General features: G+C 37.4%; 1 protein-coding gene across 14 annotated transcripts in view; it reads right to left on the bottom strand.

Annotated features, from left to right (window-relative positions):
* Nucleotides 1-24,596, bottom strand: part of EXTL3 (exostosin like glycosyltransferase 3) — a 139,739-nt gene that overhangs the window by 61,822 nt on the left and 53,321 nt on the right. For 3 of the 14 annotated variants that reach the window (XM_072719587.1, XM_072719586.1, XM_026007842.2), the window contains 2 exons: nucleotides 12,460-12,595; nucleotides 7,016-7,229 (listed from right to left, as the gene is read on the bottom strand). The exons of 3 other annotated variants lie outside the window; for them this stretch is intronic. The gene's annotated coding sequence lies outside the window, so the exon portion shown is untranslated. Of the gene's footprint in view, nucleotides 1-7,015; nucleotides 7,230-12,459; nucleotides 12,619-23,909; nucleotides 24,054-24,596 lie in introns of those variants that run through there. 8 more of the 14 variants (XM_072719588.1, XM_072719593.1, XM_026007843.2 and 5 more) reach the window with 5 other exon arrangements.

Raw genomic sequence — 24,596 nt, 5'->3', positions numbered from 1 at the left:
GGAACTAGAGGTATCATGCTAATAATCAGAGAAAGACAATTATCATATGGTTTTACTCATATGTGGAATTTAAGACACAAAACAGGATCACAGAGGAAAGGAGGGAAAATTAAGATAAGATGAAATCAGAGAGGGAGACAGGCCATAAGAGACTCTTAATCATAGGAAACAGACTGAGGGTTGCTGGAAGGCAGTGGGTGAGGGAGTGGGGCAACAAGGTAATGAGTGTTAAGGAGGGCACGTGATGTAATGAGCACTGGATGTTATATACAACTGATGAATCACTGAATTCTACCTCAGAAACTAATAATACACTGTGTTAATTAACTGAATTTAAATAAACTAAAACTTAAAAAATATATTAGCAAACTGCATTCAAGAATACATTAAAAGTATCATAAACCACAATCAAGTGGGATTTATTCCAGGAATGCAAGAATAGTTCAATATCCATAAATCAATCAACATAATACAACACATTAACAAAACAAAGGATAAAAATCAGATGATCATTTCAATAGTTGGAGAAAAAGCATATGACAAAAATCAACTTCCATTTATGATAAAAACTCTCCACTCAGTGGGTACAGAAGGAAGGAACATAATACAGGCCACACAGGACAAACCCACAACTTGCATCACTCTCAATGGTGAAAAGCTGAACATTTTTCCTCCTAAGATCAAGAACAAAATAAGGATGTCCACTCTTGCCATTCATTCAACATAGTAGTGGAAGCCCTAGCCATAGCAATTATGTAAGAAAAATAAATAAAAGGCATTCACATTAAAAAGGAAGAAATAAAACACTATTAGCAAACTATGTGATTACTATATTTAGAAAACCCTAAAGACTCGAACAGCAAACCACTAAAATAAATAAATTCAAGTGAAGTAGCAGGATACAAAATTAACATATAAAAATTAGTAGCATTTTTATACACTAATAACGAGTGAGCAGAAAGAGACATTATGAAAACAACTGCATTTACAATTCTATCAAAAAGAATAAAATGTCACTTTTATTCTTGCCTCTGCTTTCTGCTAATGTGCTGTGTTGGGGGTTCCAGAATGGCAAGTTGTTCAAGATACACAGACTCTTGGACACCTAGGCAGGACACTGGGGTAGGGGTGCATGACTGTAGCTGGGAGAGGTCTTGAGGATTCCATTACCTAAATGTGCGGAGGGCTGCAGCCTGGCCTAGATCACACTGTCCATGGGACCTCATAAGGTCCCCAAAAGGCTCCCAGTCTGCATTCCCATGCCAAGATATGAGGAGATTGGGATGCCTGGGTGGCTCAGGGGTTGAGCATCTGCCTTTGGCTCAGAGCATGATCCTGGAGACCTGGGATCAGGTCCCACATCAGGCTCCCTGCATGGAGCCTGCTTCTCCCTCTGCCTGTGTCTCTGCCTCTCCCCCCCCCCCCCCCCGTGTCTCTCATGAATAAATAAATAAAATCTTCAAAAAAAAAAGATATGGGGAGATTTGTTTCAATGCATTTTAGTTTACTGGTCATCAACTGTATCCCAGGGATTTCTTTCATGTGAAAGAGAGAGGCCTCACTGTATAACTGCACGTATGCCTGCCCTATCACAGTGTGAAATCAAGTCAACATACAAGTAAAGTGCATTTAAGGTTTAGATATTGATAACTGTTTCAAGTATAAAACTATGCAAAAATCAAATGAGTATCATCAATTTGTAGATGAAAGATGGATGCCTGAATCACAGACACTGCTAGATGAATGCCTTCTGGGAGCACAAAGGTGACCTAAGGATGTTCTCAGTAAAAAATTTGAAAACTTGATCTTCACAAGAGCTTCTTGGATCATTTAAATATCCTGAGGTCTGAGGGGATACTAAAACTACAAACCATACATCTGATAAGGGGTTAATACCAAAATATATAAAGAACCAAACAACCCAATTAAAAAATGGGCACAGGACTCGAATAGACATTTTTTCCAAAGAAGACATACAGATGCCCAAAAGGCACGAAAAGATGCTCATTATTAATCATCAGGGAATCATCAGATTGGGTATTATCAAAAAAGACAAAAAATTCCAAGTGTTGGTGAAGATGCAGAAAAGAGTGTGTCATGAGAATGTAAACTGGTACAACCATAATGAACAACCATATGGAAGTTCCTCAGGAAATTTAAAATAGAACTAATGTACCATCCAGTAATTCCACTTCTATGTATTTAGGCAAAAACAAAAAACAGTGGTTTGAAGAGATATATGCATCTCCACATTCACTGTAGTATTTTCACAATAGCCAAGACTATGGAAGCAATCATAGTGTCTATCAATAGATAAATGGATAAAGATGTGGTATATATAAACAATGAATTATCACTCAGCCATAAAGAACGATATCTTGCCATCTGAGACAACATAGATGGACCAAGATGGTATAATGCTAAGTGAAATAAGTCAGACACAGAAAGACAAATACTGTATGATTTCACACATATGTAATTTAAAAAACAAAACAAAAGAGAAACATACTCATAAATACAGGAAACAAACTTAATTACCAGAGGGGGCCTGGGTGGGGGTAGAGGTGGGCAAAATAGGTCAACGGGGTTAAGATGTACAAATTTCCAGTTACAAAATAAATAAGTCATGGGGATATAATGTAACGTACAGCATAGGGAATATAATCAACTTTGTATGGTGACATGATAATCAGACATGTTGTGGGGATCATTTCAACAACGTATAAAAATAGCAAAACATGGGGACGCCCAGGTGACTCAGTGGTTGAGCGTCCGCCTTCAGCTCAGGGCATGATCTCAGAGTCCTGGGATTGAGTCCCACATCAGGCTCCCTGCAAGGAGCCTGCTTCTCCCTCTGCCTATATCTCTGCCTCTCTCTCTCTCTATGTCTCATGAATAAATAAATAAAATCTTTTTTAAAAAAAATAACAAAACACTGTGATGTACTCCCAAATGTAATAGGATAGTATATGTCAATTACACATCAATTAAACAAAGAAACGAAGATGAATTAGACCATGTCTCTCCCTGCCTTAAAAATTTTCAGTGGCTTTCCATTGTACTGCCAGGCTCTTCATAACTAGATCCAGACCACCTGTTCTACTTCCTTCCTCAACTTTATCTATACCAGCTTCCTTTCAATTCCTTAACTACACCAAGCTCTTTACCGCCTCAGAACTTTTATACCAGCCATTCTTTTAGTCTCAAAGGCTCTTCCCCAGGACTTCTCTGGCAGACTCCCATCCTTCAGTACTTTTTTTTTTTAAGATTTATTTATTCATGAGAGACACAGAGAAAGAGAGAGAGAGAGGGAGAGGGAGAGAGAGAGAGAGAGAGAGAGAGAGAGAGGCAGAGACACAGGCAGAGGGAGAAGCAGGCTCCATGCAGGCAGCCCGATGTGGTACTCAATCCCGGGACTCTAGGACCACACTCTGGGCCGAAGGCAGGCACTAAACCGCTGAGCCATCCAGGGATCCCCTTATCCTTCAGTTCTTAACTTTCTTGCTATTCCCACTTAAAGTAGCTGTTCTTACTCCCTGACACTTTCTGGCACTCATCTATTGATTTCTTTCATAACATCTTTTAATTCATAATATCTTCTCATTTAATTCATTTAACTCCTGAAGACAGGAATCTCATTTGCTTGGATCACTACTATATCACCAGTACCCAACACAGCGTCTGGCATACTGTGAGTGCTGTATAAATATCTGTTAAATAAATTAATTATATCACTGATCATTTTCCCATTCTCCTTTCTACTTGATTTACCATGAAACCATACTTCCTGGTGTTCTACCTATTTCCCTGACTTGTTCTTCCTTTCTGCTTTGTTGTTACCCAGTACTCCTCTTACCTCATATGGAAAATGATCCCCTAAGGTTTTCAACATAACGTAGTACTGAATCTATCCACTTAAATGGCTTCAACCCCTTAAGCTACTACTCCGACCCTAGCCTTTCTGCTCTGCACTAGTAGACCAACATTTCCAACTCCCTAAAGGATACCTCTCCTAAGATATATATCACAATCATGATTCCAAGTACTTCATCTTTCCAATAACTTACAGTTCTGCCCATGATACTACCTTCTTCCTGTCTTGCCAACTAGAAACAATATGATATATAAGAAAGAGTATAGACCTCAGGGCTAGCCAGACCTGGATCAAATCTCAGCTCTGTGAGCTATTAAATAAATGGTCACCTAATCATCCTGAGCCACAGTTTTTTTCATCACTAAAAAGATAATAGTATTGCTCAGGATCATTATGAGAATTAGAAATAGCAAATAAAAAATAACCTGCACAATATCTGACATATAGTAGGCTACTTATTAGCCACAAGTCTTAGACTTACTTTTATTTTTATAAAGATTTATTTATTTATTTATTTATTTATTTATTTATTTATTTATTTATGAGATAGAGCATGAGAGGGAAAGGCAGCGGGAGAGGGACAGAGAATCTCAAGCAGACTCTGGGCTGAGCATGGAACCTGACACGGGGCTCAATCTCATGACCCTGGGATCACAACCTGAACCAAAACCAAGAGTTAGACACTTAACCAGCTACCCAGTGCCCCTTAGAGTTATTTTTAATTCCTCCAACTGCTTACATTCACATCTGACCTCCTGCCAAACTATATCCATTCTTTCTTATAATAATAATTATGGTAATAATATTTATAATAGCATTAATAATAATTTACAAAAATGTTGTATTTATCCCTACTGCCTTCAATCTAGTATGGACCATAACAAACCATAATGCTAATCTCACATTCTCCATCAATTTATCCGGTTTCATTCCTAAATCAGTATTTTCTATTTCATCTAATAGTGCTTCAGTTTGAATAATTTCAATTGACCTTTGAGTTCACCAATCCAATTCTTCTGCCAAATCTAGTCTGTCATTAATTTCATCCAGTAATTCTTTAAGAGTTTATTTATTTGAGAGAAAGAGCACAAGCAAGGTGAGGGGCAGAGGGAGAAAGAGAAGTACACTCCCTGCTGAGCAGGAAGCTCTATATAGGGCTCAATCCCAGGACCCCAGGATCATAACCTGAACTGAAGGCAGATAACTGACTGAGCCACCCAGGCACCCCTCATCCAATAAATTCTTAATTTTAGGTATTTTATTTTCCAGTTCTAGAATATCCATTAGGCCCTTTTTTTAGAGATTCTATTTCCCTACTGAAATTCTCCATCTATTCACTTTTTTTCCATCTTTTCCATTATTTAATATATTCATAAAAATTAAATTCCTTATCTGCTACTAGGACACCTGTGGATTCGATTCTTTTTTTTCCTCTCTTAATCATGGGTCATATTTACTTGTTTCTTTGAAATCTTATAATTTCTTATTGTATGGTAAAACATACAGGACATAAAATTTGCCATCTAAATCATTTTTAAGGGGTGCCTGGGTGGCTCAGTTGGTTAAGTGTCTGCCTTTGGCTCAGGTCATGATTCCATGGTCCTAGGATCAAGCCCTGCATCGGGCTCTCTGTTCAACAGGGAACCTGCTTCTCCTTCTCCCTCTTCCTGCCACGCCCCCTGCTTGTTTATGCTCTTTCTCTCCATCAAATAAGCCCAGTCTTTAAAAAAATTTTTTTAAATAAATCATTTTAAATGTACCACTCAGCAGTATCACATTCACAATGTTGTATAATCATCATCACTATGTATTTTCAAAACTTTTTAATGATTCCAACAGCTACAATTCTTATAACTATTAAGCATTAACCCTCCCTTTCCCTCTCCCCTCCTGGTAACCTAATTTACTTTGCTTCTACGAATTTGCCATCATACAATATCTGTCCTTACGTGCCTGACTTATTTCACTTAGCATGATGTTTCAGCATGTCGATGTTGCAGCATGTCTCAGAACTTCATTCCTTTTTATGGTTGAACAATATTCCATTGTGTGTATATACATCCATTTTATCCATTCATCTGTTGATGGACACTTAGGTTGTTTCCACCTTTCAGACACTGAGGTCTTTGTTAATATTTGCCTAGCTTAACAGTTTCCATTCTCTTTCTAGCAAACTTTCTATTCCATGTGTTTCAGGTACCCCTATAAACATGAGAACAAAATTTCATTTTTTAAATAAAACTCCAATATAACAATCTTTGTCTTTAAACTGGCATTTGATCCACTTACACTTATTGTGATACATTAAGATTTACTTATAACAATCTTAATCTGTGTTTTATTTTTCTATGCTCCTCATCCCTTTCCTGTCTTCCGTTTAGTTGATCAAGGTTTTTATTCCTTTTTTTAAACCTTTCTACCAGTCTGTAAGTTATATATCCAATTTATCTTCTTCAGAGGTTACTCTTAAAATGTTTTAACATGCATTCTTGAGTCAAAAGTTTAAAAATATGTCTCCTATTTCCTCACTCCTCTCAATTAATAAAAGATCATCTTCACCTATGGTGACCTACCTTTTGACTTTTTTACAACATTATTGACTGATATTTTATTTTTATGCTCAATATTAGCCTTTATTATTAAAAGAATTCACACTTGGTTAGATTCACTCATATATTTACCAATTTCCTTACTCAGAAATTCCATTCCTTTTTGCATTTCATTCCTTCCCTCTGCTTTTCTTTTTCCTTAAGTAGTTCCCTCAGTGAAAGACTGTTGTTGGTAAACTGTTTTTATGTGAAAACAGTTTATTTTATCCTAAATCACAATGATGATCTAGTTGGATATACGATTCTAGACTCACAATTCTTTTCCACCAACAGTGAAGAATCCTCTGGATTCCATCATTGCTGCTGAAAAGGGAAAGTCAATCTAATGGTTGTACTTTATAGATAATCTGACTTTTCATTCTGGTTGCATTTAAGATCTTTTCATCTATGGAGTTCTGTATGTATGTACATATACATCTGGGGCACTAGGGGGAGGGACACTCAGTATTCATTAAACATTAATTCTTAAGATTCATGTCTTTCATTAATCTAGAAAATTCTCAGCCATCATCTCTTTGAATTTTGCCCGTACCTCGTTCTCTCCTTCTGGAACTCCTTTCAGATGACTAGATACATGTCAGACTTCCACATTCCGTTCTCCATGTCTTTAAACCTTTCTTTCATATTTCCTCCTTGTCCTTTATGCTGCCTGCTGGAAATTTCCTCAGATCAACCCAGGTTAGGAGTCAGGAAGTTGATAGAGAGTCACAAACGAAGTATGTTAAACTTTGGGAGCCACATAAAGTCTGTGTAAATAGAATATTTTGTTTCCTTTAAAAAAAAAAATCCTTTAAAAGTGAAAAAAAAAACCATTCTTTCCATGTAAGCTGTACAAAAAAACAAGCTACAACCCAGATTCACCCAATAAGCCATAGTTTGTCAAATCCAGATCTAGTTCATTAATTTGCTCTTCTGTATCTAAGCTGCTGTTTATCCTACCCACTGGGTTTTGGGTTTGGGTTTTTTTTTGGGGGGGGGGGTCACCCACTGGGTTTTAATTTCAATGACTATTTTACACTTCCAGAAGTTCTACTGGCTCTTTTTTTAAAAGTTGCCGTATGTTTATAATAGCACCTATTCTTTCTCATGTTTTCTATTCCTTTTCTTCATGAGTTTAGTTTCTTCTATCTGCTAATTCTTGCTTATAGAGGAGTAATGGATTGTTTATTCACATGCTTTATAATTCTATATTGAGTTCATTTTTGGTAGTGCTTTATTCTAGGATGTACGTGTTCTGAGTTGAGGATATGCCCCTCTTGAACAGTTTCTGTTTTCCAGACACCTCTGTCATATTATTAGCCTTAAACCATTTTTTAACATCAATTCTCAATCTGGAGATTCTCCCAGATTCCACAGGTATTGCAAATTTGAACATAATACCAAAATGAAGAGAAAGTCATGGTCTTGAGTACTCTGCAGATAACACCTTCCCCAATGAATTCAAGATCCAAGCTAACAGAAACGTCTCTGTGATCACAGGCAGATTTTTTCTCGTCTATCTACTTCTTTAGTGAATGTTCAGCCCTCTGAATATCTATACTCTTATCTGGTGTCTCAATTCTAAAACTCACAGGCCTAAGGGTTTTTCTCTTGTCTCTATGGAAACTAAAATGCAAGTTACTAGGACTAGCAAAATAGCAAACACTCTAAGGGGCTATAACACCTAATTGCACATCACATGCCTTTTCAATCCCCAACCTTCCCTGCTTCCACCATACGTTTTTATTTTTACTATTTTTTTTTTCTTGAAAGCACAATGTGCATTTTGTAGCACTGAGGGGTTTCTGTTTATCTAGTCTGCTATTTTGCCAGAACCAGAGACCTCTTCCAGTCTTTTCTCTATGCATGAATAGACATGCTTACGAAACATACAAAAATGTTTCAATCATGACTCAAGCATTATCCCATTGCAAAGAATGAGCTGACTCAAGTTGTACTCTTTCTCCAATTTTCTCCATCTCTCCTCCCCAATAGCCACACCAAAAGACACTGGATTGACATTCTTCCTCTTTTCCACCTATGCACTTCTTTGGAGTCATTTTTAAAGACTTTCATCTTTCATAAAAGTTTCTCCAACTATACTAGGTTACACAACTCCCTAAATACCCACTGTACTACTCAGTATTAGAGAATTCAGAACCTGTTTATTAGTTTCATTTAAGTAATTTATGTCTCACCAGCTGGATTAAAACTCCTTATAGAGGGCAGCCCCGGGGGCTCAGCGGTTTAGCACCACCTTCAGCCTGGGGTGTGATCCTGGAGACCCGGGATCGAGTCCCACGTCGGTTCCCACGTCGGGAAGCATGCATGGAGCCTGCTTCCCCCTCTGCCCCTCTCTCTCTCTCTCTCTCTGTCTGCCATGAATAAATAAAATCTTAAAAAAAAAACAAAACTCCTTATAGAAAGAAACTATTCTTCTCACCACTTTTGAAATCCCCCTACAGACTACTACAAAGTTCAGGTAACTTATCACCACTCAATAAATAATTATACTAGGAACAACTGGGTGGCTCAGCAGTTGAACATCTACCTTTGGCTTAGGTTGTGATCCTGCGGTCCTGGGATCGAGACCCTCACATCAGGATCTTCACAGAGACCCTGCTTCTCCCTCTGGCTACGTCTCTGCCTCTCTCTGTGTGTCTCTCATGAATAAATAAATAAAATGTTTTTAAATAAATAAATAAATAAAAATATTAGTTTCCTGTCTTAATTTACATTTTTATTCCTCTTCAAGTTTAAGATTTATAGCCTAGATAGTCTTGGTTCAAGGAAAATAAAATACTATAAAATAAAAAGAGAATTTCACAGCCAGGAGGAGGCTTGAAGGCCACCTGGATTTGCAGCTATACTATCTGGCTCAGGAGTCCACATAGCTTTCATAATTTAGGAATATTACATAATTTCCTCCTTAAATGATGTAGAAAATCCCTACCTACTTCTAGGGTTATTGTAGGGATTCAATAACATTTTACATGAAAAATATTTGTGGGACACAGCTAAAGCAGTGGTGAGAGGATAATTTGTGCATGGAGTGTCTACATTAGAAAAGAGGGAAAGTCTGAAATCAATAACCTAGGCTCCTACTTCAAGAAACATAAAGTAAGCAGAAGAAAAGAAAGAGCAGAAATCAATAAAAAAACAGAAAAACAAAATGAAATATTAATAAAAAAAGAGGTTTGTCAAGAGTTTTGACCAACCTTCAAAACTGACCAAAAAAAGACACAAATTACCAATGTCAAGAATGAAATAGGGAATATCACTACAGTCCCTGCAGGCATCAAAAATATATGGGAAGACTCTATAAGGTGTATAAAACCACTATACACATAAATTTGACTTAGATGAAATGGAACAATTCCTTAAAAAAACACAAACTACCACAACATACCCAATATGAAATAATTCTATTACTAAATAAATCAATGTTGTAATTTTAAAACTCCCCCAAAGAGAAATCCCTAGCCCCAGATGACATAATCTCTACCACAGGGAGCACTTTCTGGTTCGTTTTGTAAACCTAGCATTTCCCTGATACCAAAACCTGACAAAAACCATACCAAAAAAAGAAAGCTACAAATAGCTCTCATGAATAAAGCCATAAAACTACTTAACAAGATATTAGTGAAAAGAATTCAGTAATATATTAAAAAGAACTAAATTATGATGCATTTAAGTAAGGAAAGATTATTTTCATATAATCTTATCCAGAAGCATGAAAATCCTCTCCAAATGGAATATTCACACCTTCCTTGATTTCTGTCAAAATGTTCTGTCATTCCCTCCCTCTCTCTCTCTGTCTCTCTCTCTCTCTCACACACACACACACACACACCTTATCTCATATTAAGTTAATCTGTATTTTATGTTTTTTTAATCATCTGCTCTCTTGGTTCTCCATCCCAACAGTTCTTTCTCTGATTCCTTTCACCACTCCTAAAGACAGTGGTTCTTCACCAGTTCCTCCTTTGTCCTCTTCTCTCAGTCTTCACTTACTAGAGCTAGCCAATTAGCTTCAATTAGCCTTTCTAACTGGATGACTCCCAAATTTACTTCTCTATACTTGTACCCTCCCCCCCCCCATATCTCTTTTCCATGGTCAGCAATAGAGACACCCACACCTTAATGTTCTAATGGCAGTAAGGGTATATCTATGATTATAAGGAGGTTGCAGTATTGTTTCTTCTCCCAGCAGAAAGAGAAAAAAAAATTCTAAATACATTTTGCTTATAAATACAAAGTAGAATTCTTTATCTGCCAGCCACTCACTTTAGGGCTTGAAACAAGCTTAGTTCTTGGAAAGTCAAAACTCAATTCAAAGTCCAAGAGGTGGGGAGCCTAAGTGGCTCAGTCAGTTAAGCATCCATCTCTTGATTATGGCTCAGGTCATGATCTCAGGGTCCTGGGATGGAACCTTGAATCAAGATACGTGCTCAGCAGGGAGTCTGCTTGAGGATTCGTTCCCTCTCCTTTTGCCCCTCTCCCTGCTCCTCCTCTCTCTTTCTCAAATAAATAGTCTTTAAAAAATAAAACCAAAGAACAAAAGAAACCAAAAGTCAAAAAAGTGAGCTGAGAAGTTGGAATTTACAGTTCCAATTCAGAATTCTGCGTGCATTTGTATTTTGCTCTCATCTTCTCACTCCTATACTTAACATACCAATGCCCTCTATTACCATCTTTTCTTTGCAGTGGTCTTCTCTTCTAACATTCCTTACCACAACTGGCAAACTATCAGCAGGAACAATACCTGTGATCAGGACTTACTTAGCTTTCAAGAGTTTGATAATACAACTATCTTATTGACTGGATTTTTTTTCTTTTAACACTAAAACACTCTAATACTGAAACTCCCTATGACAGATCTGGGATATCCATTTATTTAGGTCTTCTTTTGTGACTTTCTTTTTTTTCCTTTATTCTTTTATGACTTTCAACAAACTTGTATAATTTTCTTCAAACCAGAAAAAAAAAAACCAACAAAACTAAATGGAACTAAAGTAAAACATTCAATGGAAGAGAAAAAAAGCATCAGGGAGGAAAGAAGGGAATGGCTGGTTCCACGGGGCTGCCATCATATAATCACATCTGAATGGTATGAAGAGAGAATGAGGCAAGAAACAGAGAAACTCAACACTTACCAGATGTTCCCAAATGAAACTTTCAACTGACTTTAAAATTGTCAATAATTATAATAGCTAACATTTGTTGAATGTTTACTGTATACCCAGTTAAACTTATTATATTCCTTAACATAATCTTCACAACAATCCTATGAAATAAGTACTACTACAATTCTCATATGAGGAAACCAAAGCACAGAGGTTACATAACTTGCCTAAGATCATCCATACTAAATAAAACTTGGCTTCAAATCAAACTCTTAGATCTGCTTTGATTTGAGGGTTGATTTTAGAATTGCCCACACTCTTAATCCCTTAACCATTCTGGTGAACTGCCTATGATATTAAATCAAGGAACACAGTACACATTTATATCATGCACAAATTATTTTAAAATTATCCATATTACTATTGTTTATTACTATAACCATGGATAATAATTATAATTACAACACAGTAATATTACTTCAGAACCTAAAGCTAACATTATATTCATATTTAAAGTATTTATCTGCTCTACCCTAGAAACTAATAATATATGTTAACTAAATTGAATTTTTTAAAGGTTTTTATTTATTTGACAGAGAGAGAGGGAGAGCAAGCACAAGGAGGGGGAGTGGCAGGCAGAACAAGAGGGAGAAGCAAGCTCCCATGGGGGGAGCCTTTGGGGCTCAATCCCAAGACCCTGGGATCACAACTCAAACTGAAGGCAGATGTTTAACTGACTGAGCCACCCAGGAGCCCCAACTAACTTGAATTTAAATAAAAATTTAAAAAAAAAGAAAAAAGTATGTATCTTCTAAACAAAACAATAACATACTCAGAGCAAAATATCTTTGCTGGTGTACCTATGACTTACCTGTGTATCTGGTGCATGTAGTACTTTTTTTCATGTAAAACAAAATTGGCCCATCAAGGAGGCAGAATTTCATTACAACCCAGGTGCCAGGTTCCACAGAACTGCTTGTACGTTCCTGCTGTTACTGCCACAAGCCCTTCAAATTAGGTAAACATAGTTCTGTACAGGAAATCATTTCAGCAAGGTTGTTGAAAGCAATATTTCAGAGGCTTTGTTTTGTTTTTAAATACTAACAACCCAAAAGAACATCATTTCCTGATTTCCCACCAAACAGAGGCATGACAAACAGCCTGTTATGGCAAGGTAGTACCTAATTCAAAAATCAGGAAATGTGTTAATAAGCACTAAAACAATTCCCCAATCTAGCTAGCACTACTGTTAAGATGCTGACTACTCTCTTCTATTGTTCAAAATAACAAAAGGCACTTTCCAGAGAAGCTAATTGTAAATAAAGCATGACTGGTAAGAACTGCAGGTAGGCACTTCACAAATTAAAGGACAGAGAGGCCATGTGTTGTCGGTTTTTTTCCACTAGGATTATTTTTTAAGCTTTTATTTAAATTCCAATTAGTTAACAGTGTAATTATTAGTTTCACGTGTACAATATAGTGACTCAACACCTGCATGCAATGCCCAGTGCCCATCACAAGTGCCCTCCGTAATCCCTATCACCTATTTCGCCCATTCCCTGACTCACCTCCTCTGATAAACATCAGTTTGTTCTCTGTAGTTAAGAGTCTGTTTCTCAGTTTGCCTGTTTTCCCTTTGCTTATTTTGTTTCTTAAATTCCATAGGTAAGTGAAATCATGTGCATAGTATTTGTCTTTCTCTGACTTATTTCACTTAGCATAATACTCTCTTGCTCCACCATGTCACTGCAAATGGCAAGATTTCATTCTTTTTTATGGCTGAGCAATGTTCCACTGTGGGTGTATGTGTTTATATGTAAACATGTGTGTGTGTGTGCGTGTGTGTGTGTGTGTGTGTGTGTGTGTGTATACACCTCTTCTTTATCCATTTATCATCCGATGAACACTTGGCTGACGCTTGGGTATTGTAGATAATGCTGACTACTGTAAATAATGCTATCTATAAACATTGGGATGCATGTATCCCTTTGAATTAGTACTTTTGTATTCTTTGGGTAAATACCTAGTAGTACAATTGCTGGATTGTAAGGTAACTCTATTTTTAACTTTTTGAGGAACTTTCACGCTTTTTTCTAGTGTCTGCACCAATTTGCATTCCCACCAACAGTGCAAGAGGGTTCCCTTTTCTGCATCCTCAGCAACATGTTTCCTTAGTTGTATCCATTCTGACAGGTGTGAGGTGATATCTTATTGTAGTTCTGATTTGTATTTCCCTGATGATGAGTAATGTTAAGCATCTTTTTATGTGTTTGTTAGCCATCTGTATGTCTTCTTTGGAAAAATGCCTATTCATGTCTGCAGCTCATTTTGTAACTGGATTTGTTTTTGGGTGTTGAGTTGATAACTTCTTTATAGATTTCGGGCACTAACCCTGTTAGTATCCTGTATCAGATACATCATTTGCTAATATCTTCTCCTATCCCATAAGTTGTCTTTTAGTTTTGTTGTTTGTTTCTTTTGCTGTGCAGCTTTTTATTTTTATTTAGTCCCAATAGTTTATTTTTGCTTTTGTTTCCCTTGCCTCATATCCAGACATATCTAGAAAAATGTTGCTACAGCTAACAAAGAAGTTATAGCCAGTTTTCTCCTCTAGGATTTTTATGGTTTCAAGTCCTACATTCAAGTCTTTAACCCATTTTGAGGTTTCTTTGTGTTTGGTGTAAGAAAGTGGTCCAGTTTTCCCAATAGCATTTGTTCAAGAGACTTTTTTTCCTACTGAATATTCTTTCCTGCTCTATTGAAGATTAGTTGACCATATAGTTATGGGTTTATTTCTGGGTTTTCTATTCTGTTCCACTGATCTGTGTGTCTAGTTTTGTGCCAGTATCATAGTGTTTTGATCACTACAGCTTTGTAATATAACTTGAAGTCCAGAACTGTGATGTCTCCAACTTTGCTTTTCTTTTTCAAGGTTGCTTTGGCTATTCAGGGTCTTTTTTGGTTCCACAAAAATTTTAGGATTGTTTGTTCTAGCTCTGTGAAAAATGCTGGTGGTATTCTGATAGGGATTGTAATGTGTAGACTACTTTGGGTAGAATAGACATCTCAACAATATTTGTTCTTCTAATCCATGAGTATGGAATGCTTTCTCATTTATTTGTGTCATCTTCAATTACTTTCATCAGTGTTTTATAGTTTTCAGAGTACAGGTCTTTCACCTTTTGGTTAGTTTTATTCCTAGATATCTTATTGTTTTTGGTGCAACTGTAAATGGGATAGTTTTCTTAATTTCTCTTTCTGCTGCTTGATTATTGGTGTATAGAAATGCAACAGATTTCTGCACATTGATCTTGTATCCCACAACTTGACTGAATGCAGTATCGGTTCTAGCAGTTTTGGGGCCATGTGTTTTTCACAATACAACCACCACAGTAGCTTATTTACTGCATAAGCTGAATCTGGATATAAAATAAGGGAAATAGAAAGTTGTCACCAATTAAAAACCAAAATCAGGTAAGAAAAACTGATTGTACTCTGACCTACTGAGTTGAGAGTCAAGATTATGATACAATCACAGAGAACCACTGTTAAGCCACCCTTATTATAGGGCTTTTAGAAAGAGAAAAACAAGCATCTTTGGGCTAAAGTGTAGATTTCTAAGGCCAAAGATGTTCCACATATACTACTCATGGAAAAATCAAGGTATTGATAAGTAAACAAAGATTATTGATTAACCCAGGTCATCTGTTTAGTCAGCAATAAACCTGAAACCAGAAGTCTCAAAGCCTGGGTAAGTCTCCAATTTGAAAATTGTGTCTTTTCCTATATCCTTCCCACTGGATTGATAACATCCCATAAACCAAAATCATAATGTCTTACTAGGCAGTTTTTAACTAAGGTTACAAATCTGATTCACAACGCACTTAAGGACTTTTTTCAAATGATAAACCCAGGCCCAGCCTGCATTAACTGAATCAGAACTCCCAAAAATGGGGCCCAGTCTTCTGTAGTTTGACAAAACTCCAAGGTGATTTTAACACAGGGTACACAACTCTAACTCAAAACCACTGGACTAACAAAGAATTAATGACAACCTTCATTCAGATTGATGACATCCGAATCAATGCAATTACAGACAACTAAGGAAGACAAACAACAATATACCTTATTCATGTAAGAATTCTGTGGACTACATTATACACCTTTGGAAGACATGGAAGGTAGGGGAAACTTTTCACTTGTTATATTTATTTATATTTACAATGTACTCTAGATAACACACTTTACACATAGTATCTCATTTTATCTTCACATCAACCATCTGAGTGTAGGTATTGTTATTTATCCTTTACAGATAAAGAAGTGGGAATGACTAAGGTTAGGTAACTTATTCAAGGTCATACAGCAAGCAAGTTGATGAGCCCTGCTACAAACCCAGGTCTATCTGACCTATACCCTACTACTCACATATTTACTATCTGTTTACCCAACATTCATTTTACAATAGGCATGTATCAATTTTGTGAAGAAAAATATTATCTTGCTGCAGTTGCTATAAAGTACATCATACTAAATTTTTCAATAAATAAAAGTGACAATTAGCTTTTTGGAAAAATAAAGTCAGATTCCTGCATGACAAACCAAAACCAAAAATAAATCCCAATGCATTCTAGAGATAATTGTAATAAGTGAAACCATAAAAAGAACAAAAGGAATACATGTAATATTTTTACAGGAATCCAAAGAAAACAGAATCTGTAAAAGTTAAACAGATTTGACTACATAAGAAGCAAAGGTTTCTATATATTTATTTTTTAAAAGGTTTAAAAGCATCTGCAACATGACATTACTTTAATAGATGTAAAAGCAATATGACAGTAGTCAAAGGAAATAAACAGGAAATTACACACATACCTCATTTTATTTTTTTTTTAATTTCACTTCATAGATACTGTGTTTTCTACAAGTTGAACGTTTGTGGCAACCTGAGTTGAACAAATCTATTTGCCATTTTTCCAACATTTGCTCACTTCCTGTGTCTATGTCACATTTTGGTAATTCTCAAAATATTTCAAACATTTTCATCATTATTTTATTTGTTAAGGTGATCTGTGATCAGTTGATGTTACTATTATAATTACTCTGGGGCATCGCCAACTGTACCTATCTACGATGGCAAACTTAGTAAGATAAATGTGTGTGTTCTGACCATTCCACCTATGCTGTTCCCTCTTTCCTCTCCTCGGGCTTCCCTATTCCAAGACACAATACTGATATTACATCAATTAATAGCCCTACAATGGCCCATAAGTGTTCAAGTGATAGGAAAGTCACAGATCTCTCACTTTAAATCAAAAGCCAGAAATGATTACCTTAGTAAGGAAGGCATGCTGACAGCCGAGATAGGCCAAAAGCAAGAGATGGGCTCTTGTGCCAAACACCCAAGTTGTGAGAGCAGAGGAAAAATTCTTAAAGGAAATCAAAAACCTTCACACAAATGGTTAGAAAGCAAAACAGCCTTATTGCTGATATAACAAGTGTTGTAGATAGAAGATCAAATCAGCCATATAACATTCTGTTAAACCAAAGCCTAATCCAGAGCAAGGCCCTAATGGTCTTCAATTCTGTGAAGTCCGACAGAGGCAAAAAAGCTGCAGAAGAAACGTCTGAAGCTAGCAGAGGCAGGTTCATGAGGTTTAGTAAGCCACCCCTATAACATCAAAGTGCAAGGTAAAGCAGCAAGTGCTGCTGGAGAAGCTGCAGCAAGTTATCCAGAAGATCTAGCTAAGATCATTAATGAAGGTGGCTAAACAATAGATTTTTAATGTAGATGAAAGAGCCACTTATTGAAAGATGTCATCTAGGACTTCTATAGCTAGCTAAGAGAAGTCAATGCCTGCCTTCAAAGTTTCAAAGGACAGACTCTCTAGTTAGTGCCTAATGTGGCTAAGTTGAAGCCAAAGCTTAACTATGATTGTGAAAATCCTACGGCCCTTAAGAAGCGTGCTAGATTTACTCTGCAGGAACTCTACAAATGGAAAAAAGCAGATGACAGCACATCTGTTTACAACACGATTTACTGAATATTCTGAGCACACTGCTAAGACCTACTGCTCAGGAAGAAAGATTCCTTTCAAAACATTGCTCACTGACAATGCACCTGGTCACCCATGACCAAGAGTCCTGCTGGAGATGGATGATAAGACTCCTGTTGTTTTCATGCCTGCGAACACAACATCCATTATTCTGCAGCTCACAGATCAAAAAGTCATTTCAATTCTCAAATCATATTATTTAAGAAACACATTTCGTGAAGCTACAGCTACCATAGATAGTGATTTTTCTTTTTTTTTAAATTTTTATTTATTTATGATAGTCAGAGAGAGAGAGAGGCAGAGACATAGGCAGAGGGAGAAACAGGCTCCATGCACCGGGAGCCCGATGTGGGATTCGATCCCAGGTCTCCAGGATCGCGCCCTGGGCCAAAGGCAGGCGCCAAACCGCTGCACCACCCAGGGATCCCGGTAGTGATTTTTCTAATGGACAAAGTAAATTGGATGGATCTGATGGATTTCTCTGGGCAAAGTAAACTGAAAACCTTCGGGAACGGAGTCATCATTGTAGGTGCCATTAAGAACATTTGTGATTCGTGGGAAAAGGTCAAAATATCAACATGAGTGGGTTTGGAAGAATGTGATTGCAATCTTCATGGAGGACTTTGGGGGGCTCAAGACTCCAGTGGTAGAAATAACTGCAGATGTGGTGGAAACGAGAACGAAAGTTAGATGTGGAGCCTGAAGATGACACCAAATGGTTGCAGCTTTGTGGCAACATGAACAGATGAAGAGTTGCTTCTGATGGAGGGGCAAAGAAACTGATTTCTTGAGATGGAAACTACTCCTGGTTAGGATGCTGGAAGACTGTTGAAATGACAACAAAGAATTGAGAATATTACAGAAATTCAGTTGATAAAGTTGGATTGAGAGGACAGACTTGAACTCTGAAAGAAGTTCTGCTGTGCATAAAAAGCAATCAAACAGCATCACACACTACAGAGAAACTGTTCACACAAAAAAGAGTGAACCGATGTGGCAAAAACTCCACTGCTGCCTTATTTTAAGAAATGGCCACAACTACCCCAGCCTTCAATACCACCATTCTGATCCATTGGCAACTGTCAGCAATAAGGCAAAATCCTCCACCAGCAAAAAGAATATGACTTGCCAAAAGCTCAGATGATAGCATATTTTAGCAATATTTTTTAATCATGGCATGCACATTTTTTAGACACTTAATAGACTATGCTGCAATGTAAATATAACTTTTACATGCATGAGGAAACAAAAAAAATTCATCTGACTTGCTCTACTGTGGCATTTACTTTATTGCAGTGGTCTGGAACCAAACCTGCAATGTCTCTGATGTGTGCAAGTATACAAAAAGAAGGGGCTCAAATCATAAATAATTTTAAATGATTAATTATCCTGGCAATCATAGAAATGTACATGTTAATAAGATACAATGATATTTTCCATGTATAAATCAGCAAAGAATTGTAAAATTATAATATATGGTGCTAACCAGGATCAAGGATAACACCCCCACACTCTGCTACTGGGAGTGAAAATTGGCACACCTTCCAGAACACAATTTGGCAGTAAGTAATAAAAGCCCTGAAACTGTGCCTACATTCTAACCCTATAATTCCACTTCCAGAAATTATTATTAAGAATCACAAATGAGAAAAAGAATTTAACTTCAAGAATATTCACAGTAAAACATTACAAAGTATACCACTTAATAAAGTCCTGTACATCTCTGTATACACTGGCAGCTACACAGTGAGGCAGGTACTCTTGCTTGTTTTAGTAGTAGGAAGGTAAACAGAAAAGTAATTTGCCATTTGTAACAGAAATCTTTAAAATGTTCAGCGATTTCACTTTCTAGGAATGTATTCCACGTGAACACAACTTTATTTTTAATAGCAAAAAGAATAATAAAAATTTAAATGTTCAAAATTAGAAGCATGGTTAAGTACAAAGTATGACAAAATCCATGTCATTCAAATGACTATTGGGCTGTCAATAAGCTTTCCAATCATTTAAAATAAAATTGGAAAATGTTCACAATATCACAGTAAGAAAAACATAGATTCTACTATATGGGAGGGAGGGGGAAGAAAACACAGGCTTTTAAAAATAAGGTTTTCAGATGGATTTTGCTAAAGTATCTCCCTGGAGCAGTCAACTCGATGTGCAAGTGCCGGGAGTGTAAACTAATTTGTCTCAGGCTTCTGTGTCTCAAGAAAACAAGATTTTTATTTTATGCTATGAATGAGACAGAGAACTGATATAAAAGTGTGGTAAGTGATACATAAATCAGGTTTATGACTCAGGTATCCAACTGCAACCTTCATGGGTGAATTCAACTCAAGACTCCAGTTTTGCTGTCCCTCTCTCATTACTGTCTGATTCACTGGGTCCCCCAACTTCACAATTTCTTGTCCTTCTTCACTTGTATGCTCCTTATCCTTTTTTAACTCATAAATCAAAGGACTGAACTAAATGACCTCAAAGATCCTTTTAGATTCTTGGACCCCACTGGATTTACAACCGCCTGGAGCACAAGAAAGCACATACATATCTATTTTACTGGGGGGATAAAATGTTACCAATACATCAACTCAGGGCAGCAAGGCTCTTCCCAAGACCTCCTTTTGTTTCACCTCCAAGATTTTAAAGCATAATGCTTTCTTTAAGGGCCTCCCCTTAGTTGTCCACTGGCTCCATTAATAACAGGGTCCTTCCTCATCAACTACTTTCTAAGCGACAGTGCTTTTATATTTTACAGCTCCACTTCAGACAAAGTCATGCTGGGAAGAGTATGTCAAGGCTGGAAAAAAAAAAAAAAAAAAACAGGATACAAAAAGATTTTGTTAGTCTGGAATATCCAAGCAGATGGAAATTTAATAGAGATAAAGGCAAAGTTCATCATTTAGACCCCAAAACTACATGGAAATGATGTGGCTTAACAGCAGCATACACATACATACAACACAGAGCTGTGACTTCAGTTGACTATAATTTCAGGAGTCAAGAATGTAGGACTGCTTGGGGAAAGAGAAACCTTATCATCTTGTTCTTCTGTTTTGTTTTGTTTTTTAAACCTAGTGTCAAAATAGGAAAGAGTAAAGGTTACTCTCCACTCTGTAAGGTGACATTGTATGTTGACGACTATAAGCTGTGTTGTATGCACTTTAAGAAGGACATTAACAAAGTAAATGGAGGGCAGAAGACTAAGAAGCTGATGAGGGCATCTGTCAAATAAGAAACATTTGGGGACACTTGGGTGGCTCAGTCCGTTAGGAGTGTGCCTTCAGCTCATGTCATAATCTCAGGGTCCTGGGATCAAGTCCTATGTTGGGCTCCCTGCTCAGCGGGGAGTCTACTTATCTCTCTCTCTCTCTCTCTCTCTCTCTCTTTCTCTCTCTCTCTCTCTGCCTCTCCCCTGCACTCATACACTCTCTCAAATAAATAAACAAAATCTTTTAAAAAGAAAAGAAACATTTGAAGGAAATGGAAATATTTAGCCTATAAAATGGAAGATCTAGGAAAAGGCCAGAAATCTTAATAATGACAGAAACCCTCAAAATGAAGTAAATAAATGAAGTCAGCAGGTAGAGACTTTAGCAAAATGGAAAGTATATTTAGCACCTAAAGGAGATTACTACTGATAGAAATATGAGCTCTGTATCACTGAATCTTCTATTTTTTTTTTCTCAAGAAAAGCCAGAAAGAAATTTTTATGAGAAATCTCCCCATTTCTAAAAGTCCATTCCCAGGACGCCTGGGCAGCTCAATGGTTGAATGTCTGCCTTTGGCTCAGGTCATGATCCTGGGGTCCTGGGATCAAGTCCAACACAGGGCTCCCCATGGGGAACCTGCTTCTCCCTCTGCCTGTGTCTCTGCCTCTCTCCCTTTGTGCCTCTCATTAATAAATAAAAATCTTTAAAAGACCGTTCCCAATTTAAGTTTTTGCATAAACTGGGCAGCCAAATGATATGTGTGCTGGCCTCACTGACCCATGCACACAAGTCTGCAACTCTTGTCTTGGGAAAACATGATGGCTACCTTCCAACATCTGAAGAAATGTCATAGACTTGTTTTATGCTTCCCTAAAAAGTGACAATTACAGAGAGGCCAAGTGCACGTCACTGAAGAAAAAGAAAGCTAGCCTTTTTCTGCCCAGGAAGATTCATTTCATTGTGCACATTCAAAAGGAGACAGGTCAGTAAGTAATATTGGCCAGTTCAAGAATTCTGCACTTACTACCACTGGCCTTGGTCAAATAACTAAACCTCCACACATCTCAGTTTTCCTTCCTACCTTCCTTCCCCGTCAAAAGAAGGAATAGTGTTAACATTTACCCTCCTATCTCTCAGAGCTACTGTAAAGATCAAAACCCATGTAACAAAAAAAGGAATATATGAAAGTACTGTATGATGGTAAAGAACTATAGTAATAAAGACATTATTGTAACCTGACATAAGGTATTTATGTATTTCTTTTATCATAAAAGATAAGGATATATTCCCTAATTCATTTTTTATTCCTCCCACAGTATATCAAACATTCGTTGAAAAAAATGTTTAAAAGGAAGTTGGAGAACAAGGGTAAAATGATATAAGAAGGTAGGATAACAGAGAAACAGTCACCAAAACAAACGTCCGGGATGTTAATCATTAATATCACTGACCAGTCTAAATAGTATTGCACACAAATGGAAAAATATCCAAAAGTAATGACATGTGTATGAGGGGCCAATACACCTGGGCAGGCACTGGTAAACTACATCTGGCTGCCTGTTTTGTAAATAAAGTTACACTAGAACACAGCCCTGCTCATTCAGTCACAGATTTTATGTCCTACTGTATGTATTTATCATATATATATGTATCATATGTATGCTGCTTCCACTCTACAAAAGCAGAGCTGAAGAGCTGCAAAACCTAAAATAGTTATTATTTGGCCCTTTACAGAAACAGTTTACTTACTTTCCTGTAAAAGTACTCTCAGGTTAAAAACCACACAGGTGACTAGATGTGGAGACATCATCCATCTTCCTATGGCTCTATCCCTGGGATTTTACTGGGTCATTTTGGTGCAGGTGAGTGAAAACCCACACTAAACATTATGGCCTGAATGTAGGGGAGGTAAATAATGTGCTAAATGGAGACTCCATATTCCTCTTATTCACTCAAGATCACAAAATTTTTAATACTGCTCCTCCCTCCCACCCAGTAACATCACCAAAGAGATGTGAAAAATTCCCATTGTACAAGGAGTGTGGGACTGGTTTAGGCGGGAAAAGATTATTCTTATAGGTGAGCCCACCTCTGTCCCTCTTAAGTTCAACTTGCATGTGTCTGAACACTATTTTCATGGAACATACAAAAACGTGAAAAATCCTCTTTCCTCTTAGTTATCCTATCATTATAGGTTTTCAAAACCGTTACCAAAAACTAAGAGGGAATAAAAATAAAATGGAAATAAATATGCTAACAGAAGCTTTCTGATATAAACTTAATATCCAGCAGAAATAAGTGCAGTTTTAGGACTTTATGAAAGATCCATATTCCTTGCCTCACTCTGAAGTTACTATGTGCAATCACGCAAATCTCTACCAACAATGGATCTAGAGGGATCTTCGTTTTCCTAATATCTGACTCTACTTCTATTTCAGGCAGTATTTACAACCCTCCTCCAGAGGACTATTTGCCAGTCTTACCTCAGACAGGGAACACACACACACACCTCTGCCACCACCTCACTCCTGTACCACCCTTCAATGACTTTCCACTCAACAGCTAGCCTAGTGACCTGAGGGAAAGGGCACGTCCTTATCGAATCCCCACATTCTTCTGATGGCTTCCAACCATCCTTTGAACCTTCCACCACGTCCTAGAAGTCCACTACTCAGTTAACCCGTGACTCATTGCTCTCTAACCTGTTCGCGTATAGTCTTTTTACTCATAGGTTAAAACTCTGAGGTCTAATCATTAGGATATTCCAACTGCATGCCACACATTTAATGCCAGTTTTTTCCCTAGAAAACAGAGAGAAATATGAAGGAATGAAGACAGGCTCTTGTCAATCATTTGGTTAGCAGTCATGCCCCCTGACAGCACATTTTCAGATATTAAATAAATGTTTCAAGATTCTGACAATTCACAATTCTAATTCTCCTCTAGAAAGCGTTTACGCTGGTTTCTCACAAACTTATGAGTACTTATGATTCCTCAAACTCCCACAGAGATGGAAGATCAGGAAATTCCTACAGGATATGGTATTTTTAACTCACCAATAAGAGTTTTAGAAGATAGTCGTTCTTTCATCAGGAATTACTTAAAAGTCCCCCTGCTGAATAAGTTGTTGAGGATCCTTAGCTTCACTCAAGACTATCAAGGCCCCACAGGTTACTCCTATCCCAGGCGCTCGGGATATACTGTATAATAACTGGACAGAGTTATTATCATTGATCAAAACAGGGAAAAACGCAGATAGTCTCCATGACTGCAACACACAAAGATCTTTTTAAAACAAAAGAAAACACGGGAGACCCAGCCTTCAAAACTGAAGCTACCTAAATTAGAGGGAAAACAGAACAAAGTGGGGGGAAGAACTGCTAAAGACACCCCTTAAGTAAATCACACATGGCGGGGGGGGGGGGGGGGGGGGGGGGGGGGAGACGCGTTGTTCTGCATTTCCTCCTTCTCCTCCTCCATAGGAGTTAACTAATAGAACTTGATGAATCCCTTAGAATCTTTTAAAGGGAAAGAAGTACAGATCCACCAAATTCAAGTCTTTTGAGAGCCACAGATATACAAAGAGGAACTGAATCACTGGCTCAGCGTGGAGAAGAGACAGACACTATGTGCAGTCTGGCAGCCCAGCCCGATCTTCAAAGGGCTCGGGATTTGTACTGTCCCCTGCAGCGCACGGGGTCGGGTCACCGGGCTAAGATTTCAGCAGTGTAGACGTGCACTCC

The sequence above is a fragment of the Vulpes vulpes genome, chromosome 9 (genome assembly GCF_048418805.1).
Source record: "Vulpes vulpes isolate BD-2025 chromosome 9, VulVul3, whole genome shotgun sequence".
NCBI classification, from domain to species: Eukaryota; Metazoa; Chordata; class Mammalia; order Carnivora; family Canidae; genus Vulpes; species Vulpes vulpes.
Note: the sequence above shows the minus strand (reverse complement) of the source record. Positions and strands in the feature narration are given on the sequence as shown.